The sequence below is a fragment of the Cupressus sempervirens genome, chromosome 7 (genome assembly GCF_028749045.1).
Source record: "Cupressus sempervirens isolate cs-2001-9-10 chromosome 7, ASM2874904v1, whole genome shotgun sequence".
In the NCBI taxonomy this organism is placed as follows: domain Eukaryota; kingdom Viridiplantae; phylum Streptophyta; class Pinopsida; order Cupressales; family Cupressaceae; genus Cupressus; species Cupressus sempervirens.
Window position 1 is genome coordinate 375,504,584 of NC_143124.1, and position 12,541 is coordinate 375,517,124.

The window sequence follows — 12,541 nt, forward strand, 5'->3', positions numbered from 1 at the left end:
TGAGGCCTTAATGATGAAAATAATGATTAATGTGAAGTAATGGGTGAATGTGATGTATCTTAATGTAACGATGTGTAATGATAATGAAAATGGAAATGACTTATGGAAATGAGAACATGAACGATGATAAACAATGATGTTGATGAGAGGAAAGTGTAACTTGAACTTTTGAGTTTCAAAGGCCAAAAAATGGTGCTTGGAATAACATAAATGCAATTGAGAGAATGAATATTGTGAGATAATGATGCAATAAAGTGTGACTTAACGTGATGTTGGGTCGGTGGAAAATAATGTCCATGATACTTAAGCAATGAAAACCCATTGTGATGGTGGTATTAATGTCATTTGTTTTTTTTCTTGTCTCAACTTTGCTACCACTCCTTTGGATGATTTTGAGTAATATTCCCCATTTATGTGTCAACTATTGTTTTAAGTGACCCCATATAAAATGCAATCTACATGGATGCAACTAGCTATCACATTTTGAAAAGAGATGCAAATTAAATATCATCATTGAGAAGCTGAAAAAAAATTATATAGTACAATTAACACTAGCTCATCTATGGTGATATAGTATTAGTCTATCATTTTGATCATTGTAAAAAAAATGAATAGTGTACATGGAAAATAGAAACTAGCCACAGTAAACATAACATAGAGATAACCTTAGCACACACACAAATATGAAAGTTTCAAATAATAAATGGCCTTGTGATCAGTAGGAGGAACTTAGAAGTGGACACAAATAATACATAAATCAGAGGATCACTAGATCAAAATAGAGAAAGCAGAAGACAAACAAAATGTTGTAGTTTCACCCCAGACCCTCTAGTCAAGTATGTCATCGAGGTACTAGAAATACATGACAGTGAAAATTATAATATTTTCTAATTATTATGCTAGTATTTTTGTGCAATAGTGGAAATATTATTTCATCTCTATAGATTAAAGATGTTGTATGATTTTTGTAATGAGCTATTGAGTGTAACAATGTCAATTTTGTAGTAGGGTTCATGGTGTTTGCATTGCAAGATGTGTATAAGTGGTAGGTGAGTAGGCACATATTGGCACAATAATGTTAGAGTTTGGCAACAGGTGTGCCTAGTATTCATGTGGTGGCTTGCATAGAGTGAATGCATGATAAGCTAGGAAAAGTGTAATTCTCGTAGAGTAATTGCCATAAATAGATGAGTTATGAGCATGTGAAATGAACCACAATGAAGGAATAATCATCATAGTTATTATACATCCAATTGTTGGAGAGGCGAAGTGTGTATAAGGTTGTTAGTAGGGTAGGCTCACTAGACCAATCACAACAAGAGGTAGATATCGGGGGGGTGAATCATAGAGGATGGATGAGGCAAGAGCGAAGAGCAAAGCATGTCCATTAGATGTCAAGTGAATTGGTGAAGTAGGCTAATCTCCAAGCACCAATTTGTGAGCATGGAAAACTTAGAGTTAGACGGAATCAGTGCAAGCACATCTCGGGGGCTCAAAAGTTAGGGTGGAAGAATCTCCTTTATCATCTTTGTTAATGTTGTTAGGGAGCCTAGGACAACACATGTTATAGGAAGAGTTAGATATTAATCCCATGATGCAGGTAGAAGGAAAACCACTAGGGGTGATAAAAAATTTCCTAAGAATTATCCATGGGAGTGGGGGAGAAATAATCACCAAGGAAGATTGGTGAAAAAAGGAAGTGGAAGATATAGGATGTTAGTGTGGGCAAGGTGACTAGCACACTGAGTCAATTGATTAGCCTCAAGATCCTAATACAAGGGTTGATGAGTGAGGAGATGGGAGTTTTGAGTGTGTTTGAACAAAAGCCAAAGCCTAAGGGTGTGTCACAATGAGAGTGTAAAGTGGAGGAGTTGTAGAAAGTGCTAACCATAGAGAGAGTTTGGGTGGAGAATATAGAACAAGAAGCCACTTTTTTTTGGGCTTGATAGATAAAATGCATGAGGATGGGGTGCAAACAAAAGGTAGACACCTCAAAGTGGTGTTGAATAAAGAATGGGCTCGGGTGCAATCTTTGGAAGTAGAGCTATGGGTGGATAGATCATGAGCAAAAGGAAATGAGGTGAGGGTTCATCTCAAGTGAGCATGAGTGAAAAGATTACATGATGATCTAGGGATGGTACAAGAGGGATTATAGAGTGTTTAGAATGAGCTAGTGCTACTATAAGTACAATAAGATTCTTTTAAGGATGTAGTATCAAAATGAACATGGTATCAATGTAGCTACTAGAGCAGTTGGTGATCAGTGAGGCAAATATGAGGCAATATTAGTAGCATCTTGGTGAAGCTAAAGCTAATGTGGAGCATTGGAAGATGGTGGTCGAATAGATGCAATAGGAGTGTGACGTGGTTGAATAGGAAATTATTACACTAGGTATAAATAAATTGGTGGAGAGTGTGCTTGCAGATATACAAAGGACTATGAAAGTGCATCAAGAAGTTGCATATTGCATGGGGCTATATTATTAGTCAATCCCATTGGAGTAGTGACAAGAGACCTTATAGTATGTGGACAAACAATTTACTCAATTGTTGAATACTCAACTAGGTAGTGGGAAATTCCTAATACCAATGGATGTTGTTTGGGTGTGATGAGCATTAACTCTAGGAGCTTCATCTTCTAGGATATCACCTAGGGAAATGTCCCCAATCCAGAATCCCACGATGCCACCTCCATGAGGAAGGCCATAATGAGTGTCTCACTATGGTTTTATGTTGGTTGTAATTGTATTATTTCCCCCATAATAAATAAAAAATTACTTTTATTGCAGACAAAAGGGTAGTGTCATGCCCAAAATTTATGAGATAAAACACAACCAATTTTATTTTTTTTGAAGGATGGACTAAGGATAGCACATAAGAAGACCCATACTCTATTATGAGTAATGTATCAAACAATGGGATGTCAAGAATGACTTATATCCTTTGATATTATCAGAATGTTACTTTATTCAGTCATTGAATGGGAGATAATTAATTTAGTTATGACGAAGAATTCGCTTTCATTTAGTACCTCAAGTTTCTTGGGAAATTTGGTTAGTTTTCTAACCTTCGTTGGAAGTCCAAGTTATAACTAGAAAATATTATCTTTTTGATTTCACATCTAATCCTTATCAATTTTGTATCCATGTAGTTGAGATAATAGTTTGTGAATTGAAAATATGTCTCTATTTGTTCTAGATGCTCTTATCTCAGGTCGTCTTACTATATGTATATATGTGACCTTACTTGTTAAAACCTTTGTCCGATTTTGATCCAATTTAATAGGATATAGGTATAGCTATTTACTAAAATTCTTATATTTATCCTTTGTTAACTAAATTGGTGTCCTTGGACTAGGTATTTGACAATAACTCATATTCCCAATTACCATAATGTGTTACTTTCTATTCATTCTAGCATTTTAATTTTATTTACTTAATTATCTAATTCTAAAACTAGCTAGGCATGCATGCGTCTAATGTTCTTTTCATACTAACAAGTTTATCAACTTCCTTCTACGAACTTAATACTTGAAGAGTACCCATAATCATTTAGGGAGTTATGATTATGTTTTCAATATATTTAATTATTTATAATTTCAAATCTCATTAAAAAGATATTAATGTTTTTCTATATGTCCAATTAATCCTATCATTACCAAATTTCTACATACCCAACTAAAATAAAGCATTACAATCATTAACTTAACATTAATAAAAACATTTCCCACATAACCTAATATCAAACTTATAAAAATGAAACAATCCTATTTACCTACTAACTTCCCACCATTCTTCCTAATACTCCTATACATTTATCCTACCTAACTACTATCCTACACAACTCACTTTCTTCTTTACTCCCTAATCTCATTTGACGTGCTTATTCATCCAATAACACTGGACCCTAAATGTGGTCAAATCTGCATGACTTCTTTCAAAGCATCAATTTGAAAAGTTTGAAGTAAGACAAGACAATCAGGAGGTATCCTTGCTTCTAGGGAGGCGTTAATACAAGTGATTATGACATGGGGATTCTCCCAAGGCATGATGGCAATTTGTGATGGGGAAGAGCATTTACATAAACATTTAAACACACAATACTAGTTTTACCTTTTCCCAAAAAGATGGCGCCTAAGAGGAGAGCATTGCATTTTTAAGCAACATAACCATATGCCAAACAAGGGATAGTACACATGCTTGGAAACTTTGACAGTCGTGGGACCCATGTCCTCTAATCTTGTGCTGGCATTATGCTTCCATTCCTAGTTAACCTTTATCCAAGGCGCCTAGGGATCAAGGGCATTCTGACTATGTCAGGGTGACATTTAATCATTCATCAAACTCTTTTTTTTTTGGTGTCATTGCCTAGGTTGAATGTGTGCGTGGACCCCTGCCCCTATCACACTAAGTACTTGTACTTCTCTAATTTATAGCACCTAGGTAGTCCTTCTTATTATTTTATTATTATTATGTTTTACCTTCATTTCCTTACCGTCCTTATTGCTTTAATAGAATGAATGTTCTTGGGTTTCCTTATTAGGTCTATGAGTAGTTACCTAGACCTTCCATCATATTGACTTGAAATAATCTTATTAAATATGTGTATATATTTTATTTTGTTTTGTTTCTTGTGGAATAGTGACACAATGGTCACGGGATTTTTATGAGACTTTACTTGCTAATTCTTATGGGTTGGGGGTTTATTTTTATTATTTTGTTTGGCTCTTATCTCTTATAGCATATGTATTGATTTTTGCAAGATTCTAAGTATATTCTTCCTGAATAAAATATAGGTCTGTATTAGGAGAACTCATTCCTTTTCATCTTCATACAAATTCCAGAGAATAAAAGGTGTAGTTACAGGAAGACTTTTACTCCAAGTTTAATGCTTGTTTCTCTTTTCTCATTTTAGGAGGCCATGTCCGTGAGTTGTAAATGACCAGATTTGACTTCCTTACTATTTTTTCTTAATTTGCAAATTTGATATTTCTTCTTCATCTAAGGACCTAGTAGGACTTGAAAACAAATAAATTGATTTACCATGCATATACAATGTTCCATTAACAATATAATGCTTTCTTGTGATAACATAGGATTTTACAAGCCCATCACTTATGCTTCAAATTGAGACAACTATATCAGGGAAAAAAAAACTTCCTCACAATAATCTATGAAATGTTTCTAATAAGAAAGAATGTCTCATTACTTAACTTCTTTAGAATTACATCAAATCTCTAATTGCAAAACTTACAATGACTTTTGCTAAATCTACCTTGCATAATGTTACAAGGATTATCCTATATAAAGTCTTGGAGAAGATTGACTTTAACTAACAAGAAAAGTTATGTGCAAAAACTTGTGCATTAGATTTCAACATGTCTTCCTTCACAATAATTTTTTTCATACAACAACAAATTTCCATACAAGAACAACAGTATAAAATTTTCTAATTGATTTCACAATCACAACTAAATACAATAGGAAGTAGCTTTCTTTTCTTTTAACAACATTACCAACTGACATATTCCTTCTACAATTATCCAATGGAACAATGATGCCAAGGTATTCTACTCTTCCATAACTCATGATCATATCTTGACAAGGAACATACATATACAACATTTTTCATTATTTCCTCAACATATACATTAGGTAACAATGATACAATCTCCTTTCATCATAATGAGACAACACGAGACCTTTCAAAATCATACGAAACATGATCATTGAAGGACATGAACACTGAGTAACATGAACACTGATCATCATGATCATTGAGAACATGAACAAGCTAGTGAATCCTCCTTCACAAGGGAGGAGCAAAATGTCAAGTTTTCTCATCTAAACATCAATCTGCAAGGTGATCATACCAAGCCATCTCCATTGCTCCCTTGGGCACAAATCTGCAAATGCATCACAAAGAAACAACAAGGACCATGGGTGCTTTCCACCCAACCATAGGCCTCCAAAGAGACCACCCCCGCGCTAGGGGAACAAGGCTCAAATCGGGTTTCAGACATACATCACAAAATTTTGCATGAAGACACAACACAAAACATAATCAACACCCTCCCATGACTTGCACAATGATTCACCATTGGAATCATAAAACGTTGGGTGAAGGTGGGCTCTTCAAGGAGGAGATATTCATAATTATCATATTGCCAATACATTTTGCCTCTCAAGGCCACTACAACATAAACAACATATTACCACTGCATTTCCTCTCAACGCCTTCAAAACAACCATCTTCTTCTCATCCACCAAACCTCCTTGTTCCTCCCAAACAACAAGATTCATGGCCATGAAGGAGCCCATGCTCCATAATAACAACCTCTTCATGAGGTAAAAACAAAATTTTCTTTCTCACCTGCAATTTCAAGCCCAACTTATGCCCTTCACCCAAGGCTTCTCTGCCCTCCCAAGGGTGAGTGAAGCCTTCACACCCATAATCACAATCAACACTCACATTCAAACAAGAACAACAACAAAACAAAACCAAGAAAGGATCTCCAAAAGCACAAAACACATTCACTTTCCATTCCAACAAAAACAAAACCAAGAAGGTGAACCGAGAAATTTACAAGAACATCACACATTCTCACATTGTCACAATACATAATCAATGCTCATAATGCAACAAGAACACCACACTTTCACACAATACCAAAAAATCCATATCACAAGATTTACAATGCAAATGCATACTGTATTAATGAACTCTCACACTTGCAAATTTGTTTAACCATGCTAAAAGCAAGAAATGAGAAAGAAACAAGTTTTGAGACACCAACCTTGATCCACACTATGGTAAGGATAGTTGTAGTAGAGCTCCCTTAATCTCCCTCCAAAACCTAACAGTCTCTAAAATTAGAGAGTGGGTAGACACCCCCACTAGTTTGGCCAAGACCCTCTAATAAAGCCTTCTCACTAACTTATTTTAGCAAAAACACTAAGCCACTACTTCTTACAAACTTGTCTCCTCCAACTTTTCTATTTTTGACTAAGTGGGAACATGGATATGACAACTCCAAATTCGAATTGATGGAAGAATGCATGGGTAAAGGGGCTCCCTAGGCTATCTAGGCACTCACATGATCAAAAATAGGTCCCTAACATGATGTACTATCATATGGGTAACTTATTTTCACCTAAAAGACACTTAGGGACCACCTAATGACCCCTAAAAACCCTAGCCAAGTCGAAATTCGAATTTCCTTTGATTGAGACTCCTCATGGCATTTTTTTCCTATGTGAGGTTAACTTGGGTACAACATTGGGGTTAGGTTTAGGTTAGGTTACTTCTTGCCAAACCTTGAATGACATGGCATCTCTACATGGACAACACAAGTGTCAAATGACACACACAAAACAACACATTACATTAAAAGTGACTTAACTCCAATAATGCATGAACTAAGCTATTACACACATATAAATTCACATATACGAAATAAAACACATTACAATGAGGTTTGAATCTTTTCCACTGATTCAACCTTGGCTATGTCATGTTTTTAGTAGTTTGAGCCTTAATTCCCCTTTAAACCCATGGTCAAATTCCTGCACACTAAACTCAAGCATCAGTAGTCCACGAAAATCATGTAAACAATAAGTACATAAGTGAAATAATCACTATCTCATTCAACATTAGACTTGCATATATTTCATCATCTCAAATTAACTTTTCCTTTCTTAATCATTTCAAATATAGCCTTCAAAATATTAAAATATCAAAACTTACATATCACATTCAACATTTTAGTTCCATACTTCATTCTTTTTAATTAAATTACTTTTTCTAATAATTTCCATTTAAAATGCTCAAAATACTATAACATCACACTTTACTTATCATAACATGGTCAATTTAATAATTTGAATAGCTTCATAGTCTATTTTTATCATTGCGACAAGATGTTGAATCCACAGCCATTGAATCCATAGGTATGCGGGTTAGGTCTCAATGCATAACAAAATTTATCTTTTTACTCTAATTTCCACTTTAAACATTACATTCTTACATTACAAGCATTTCTACCATTCAATTTCTATTAAAGCAATGTCAATAGCTTAAAACATGAGTAGAATCATTAAATGCATCAATTAAGTCATAATATGCAGAGGTAATTGCAGATCATCAAAATGCAGATATCTAAATGACATAACCCTAAGGTCTCAAAAGTGTATAAATACATAGGATTAAAATCACCGTAATGCAATTATCTCATTGGTACTATGATGGATCGGGTGAGGCCTCACAGGTAGTGTGTGTTCTTTGTGTGTCTCTATACAATGTTGTTGAAAGTGTTTGATTATTTTTTTGGTATTTGTGAGAGTTTTTAATTTTTTGTCTTTTTGTTGAGATTATGACTTTTTGGTGTTTTAGAAGTTGATTTGGATGTTTTTGGTATTTTTAAATATATTTTGAATGTTTTTGGTATTTTTGTTGAGATTTTGATTTTTTTGGTATGTTTGAGGATAAATGAACAAGAACAAGATGGAAAGTTGTCAAAATTGAAAAAAAAATGCATAGACAAGGGACATATAGATGAAGACTACCCTTTACTTATGTGTTATAAATGATTATTTCTTTGAATGAAAGATGTGTGCAAACTTGTGCAACATTTAGAAAGTTGAAGTGCACTAGATTGAAAAAGTAGGAAGTGCTAACTCACGAATTCTAAGAAAAAATTGTTTTCATAAATTATGTGTATATTAATAGCCTTTGCAAACAAGTTAGAGCCAAGATCAAGACGAGTGGTCCTCTCTTTCCAAATAGGGAAATAGTAATCATTTTCTAGTTGTGGGTCGAGATGTACATGTTTGGGGTTGGTAAAGAAGGTAATCATGGCTTTTATAAAGGTGGAGGAAGGCAAGAAAAAGATGTTTCAAGCTTAAAAAGGTGTTTTGGCCTTGGAAAAAGGTTGTGGAGGGCTAAAAAAGGTGCTATGGGGCTCAAAAAGGGCACTTTGGGCCTAAAAAGATGTTGAGGACCTGAAAAGGTGCTATAGAGCCCTAAATAGGGTGTCATGGTTGTGAAAAAGGCTCTATGGGCCTAAAAAGGTACTGGAGGCCTAAAAAGGGCAATTGAAATTAATGTAGCATCTCAAACTCAATGATTATTTATTTTGAGGCTCTACTGCTTCCAAAGGTCAAGAGTTTGACCCTTGTGACACTTAGCCTCTTGCTTTGCTTCATGCAATTGGGAAGTAGGCCAACCTTGTAGGTTGCTAGCAACATTAATGTTGTGTGTACAAAATGGTGGCGTATATGAATGGTGATGAAAGATTGTGACAGATCTCTATAGCAATTCAAGGGATGCCCAATTTTTCAAACCTACAAGGCTATTCGAGTTCATAGAAATGGAGTGTGGGGTCATAAGGTCTTTTTATGATAGCATTGATATATTTGTGGAAGCATATTGATCAATCATGCCCTCTACAACATAAATTAGTCCAAAAATCCTTCTTGAGTTACATAAAAGAATAGAAGGATGTGAAGTGGGACATAGGTAAGTGTCTTCTAATATCTACATTATGCCAAATTCTACCAAGCTCAGAGATATGTTTCAAGACATAATGACATTGTTTCTTAAACTCTTGTATTGACATCTTTGTCAAGAGATAATGGGACAAGGATTCTACCATAAAATGTTTAAATATGTTTCAATGTAGGGCCTCACCATTGATTTCATATAAAACTAGTTGATGTACACAAACCTATCCCAAAGGAGTAATAATTATAGACAAACACCAGCTTGAGATAAAATCAATGGATCATTGGATTGAAATATATAAAAATAAAATGTACAAAATGATTTTATTTTTTTAAAAAAATAATTATGTTTTTTTTTTTTTGGTGTTTTGATTTTATTTTTTAATCTTTTTAATGTTATTTATTATTTTTGATGTTTTTGACTATTTTTTATTAAGTTGGCATGTAGATAGTGGGAAGGGGAAGGATGTGAGGTTTGTTAGAATGTTGGGACCAAATGGGACAGGCAGGGAAGCTAAAAGGGATATTTAGGACCACATGGGTATTTATGGAGGCTAAAAATACATTTTTGGGACTACATGGGTATCTATGGAAACTTAAATGATCTTTTGGGACCACATGGGTATTTATGGAGGCTAAAATTAAATTTTTGGACCACATGTGTAATCATGGAGGCCAAAATAGATTTTGGGACCACAAAGGAGCCATGATATGTTTTACAAGTTTGAGATGTGCACTAGTCTTCTTGTAATCCATGCCTGTGGTATGTTAAAGCATAATTTGACTCCATTTTCCCTTTGAGCGAGTGCCTTCTTTCTTATTGGTTGTCTCTTTTGTAAGCTATTTCTAATATTGTGAAATCACTAATCTAAGATCCATAGCTATTTCTCAATTGGATATATGTATAATTAATTCTAAGTCAGCAACCCTTGTCCCTTTTTCCTATCTTCTATTAATTGTGCTAGGTGGTGATATAGAAAGTAATGGAATGGCCATAAAGAAGAAACTTTGGTGTGAGACACACAAAATGAATAGTTTAATGTAGTCTCTTTTGTTTTATTTTTCACAATGAAGGACTTATGTTGTTTAGGGAAAGCTCAAAGGTGCTATCTCTGACTTCTTTTATACAAATTTTTTTCTAAAAAATTTCTAGTTATTTTTGATATATTTGATATATGTGGCAGTCATTCAAGGATCTATACATAGAACCCTTTGAGATGGATGTTGTTAAGGAGTTGTACTAGCTATTCTCCATCACAATCAGCAAGCTTGTAGGTTATAGTCTAGAAATATCATGTAATGATGTAAGGGCCAATCTAGTTGGCTTTCCTCTTCCCTTTCTTTTCTCTATTATCCTAATTTTTATGGTTATCTTAGAGGACTAGATCACACGTGGTCTCACTTTCTTGTTATAGTGTCTAGATAACCTATTCTGATATAGTTTAAGTTGTTTTTGGGTTGTGCACTGATGTTCCTTTAGGAATTCCAATTGTTCTAAGCAGGAAAGTCTTCATCTATCATGACATCATTTAGGGTGACTCTTAAGAATCAAATTTCAACCACTAAAGGGAGAATTACATTATTGCCTTAGACCAAATAAAAGTGGATTTCCTAGTAGGCATTTGAACACTCATCCTATAGGCCCAAAGTGCAGGATTTAATTGTAAATTCATGTCCTAACCAATGTTATTGATTGTTCTTCTAAGGATAATAAATTAAAGAGGAATAGTGAATGATATGAAACTTTTCACAAAGCTCATCAATTATTTGGTTTTTAAACTATAAAGCATTATCTGTTAGGATGGCATGAGGTATGTTGAACCAAAAAAGTTAAGGATGAAGAGGGAAATGAATTGGCATTTGTGAGAAGGACTGTCTTGACCTATTTGTTGATGTATTATGTTTTTGTAAGAATCTATTTATGGCCACTAGAGGATTGTGGATGAATCATGTTTATTAAGTAAAAACTCCACTCATAAAAAGGCTATGGTATGGTCAATGGATTAAGTTCCTAAGCTAGTACATGAATGAGGTTACCATAAATATGACACTTCTTACAAGTTTTGACATAATCAATAAAATCATTTTCTATGGTGGGCCAAAATAGCCCATCCTAAGTATTTTTTTAGCTAGAGTGAAGCCACTAGAATATGACCCACAAATGCTCACATGAACCTCTTGTAGAGTAGCTCTAGACTCATCATTTTCTAGACATCTAATAAAAGTTTCATCTAAATTTTTTTGATACAATGTTTCAAAAAGCAACATGTAATGTGAGGCTTATTGGATAAAGTTTTATTTCTAGTTTTTGGATAGATTAGTGGGCATAAGGTTATCTCATAAGTAGGTGGAAATGGGATTAGACCAAGGAGAGTTTGGAGTTTCTAGGAACCAAATGATGTAGGATTCAAGTTGAGTGAATGTAGGTTGAACCACTTCCTCTATTAAGAATTAATAGCATTCATGTTGGTCAGGTGGCTAGAGAAAAGAGGCCAAAGTAGCCATAAAATCAATTTTCCTATTCTTGTTTCTAGGAATCTTCTCAAAGATGATCTAAACAAAGCATTCTTTGAGAGTGTTAGCCATATATTTGTAAGGAAAAAAAATTTCATCTTTAGTCTCATATGTGTTATTTACCTTATTGATGACCAAATGAGAGTCTCCATAGAAATCTATTGCCATTAACTTCCATTCTAGTGCTAGTTTGAGGCCAAGAACCAATGCTTCATATTCCACCATGTTATTAGTGCATGGGAACAAAATTTTGTATGACTTTGGAATGGTGACACCTAAAGGTGTGATGATTAGAACACTGTCTAAGCCATGATGTGTATAAGAATAATCAAAGTAAAGCTTCTATGTGAATGGTTGTATAAGGAGAATATTCCCATTTGGAAAATCTTCTAAAATAGGATTCAAGTCCTCTAAGGGTGTATCTACTAATATATCTACAATAGCATTTCCTTTGATAGCCTTCCTATCAGAATATTTTATATCAAACTCCCTCAAGATTATTATCCACTTGGCTCCTTCCTGTTAAT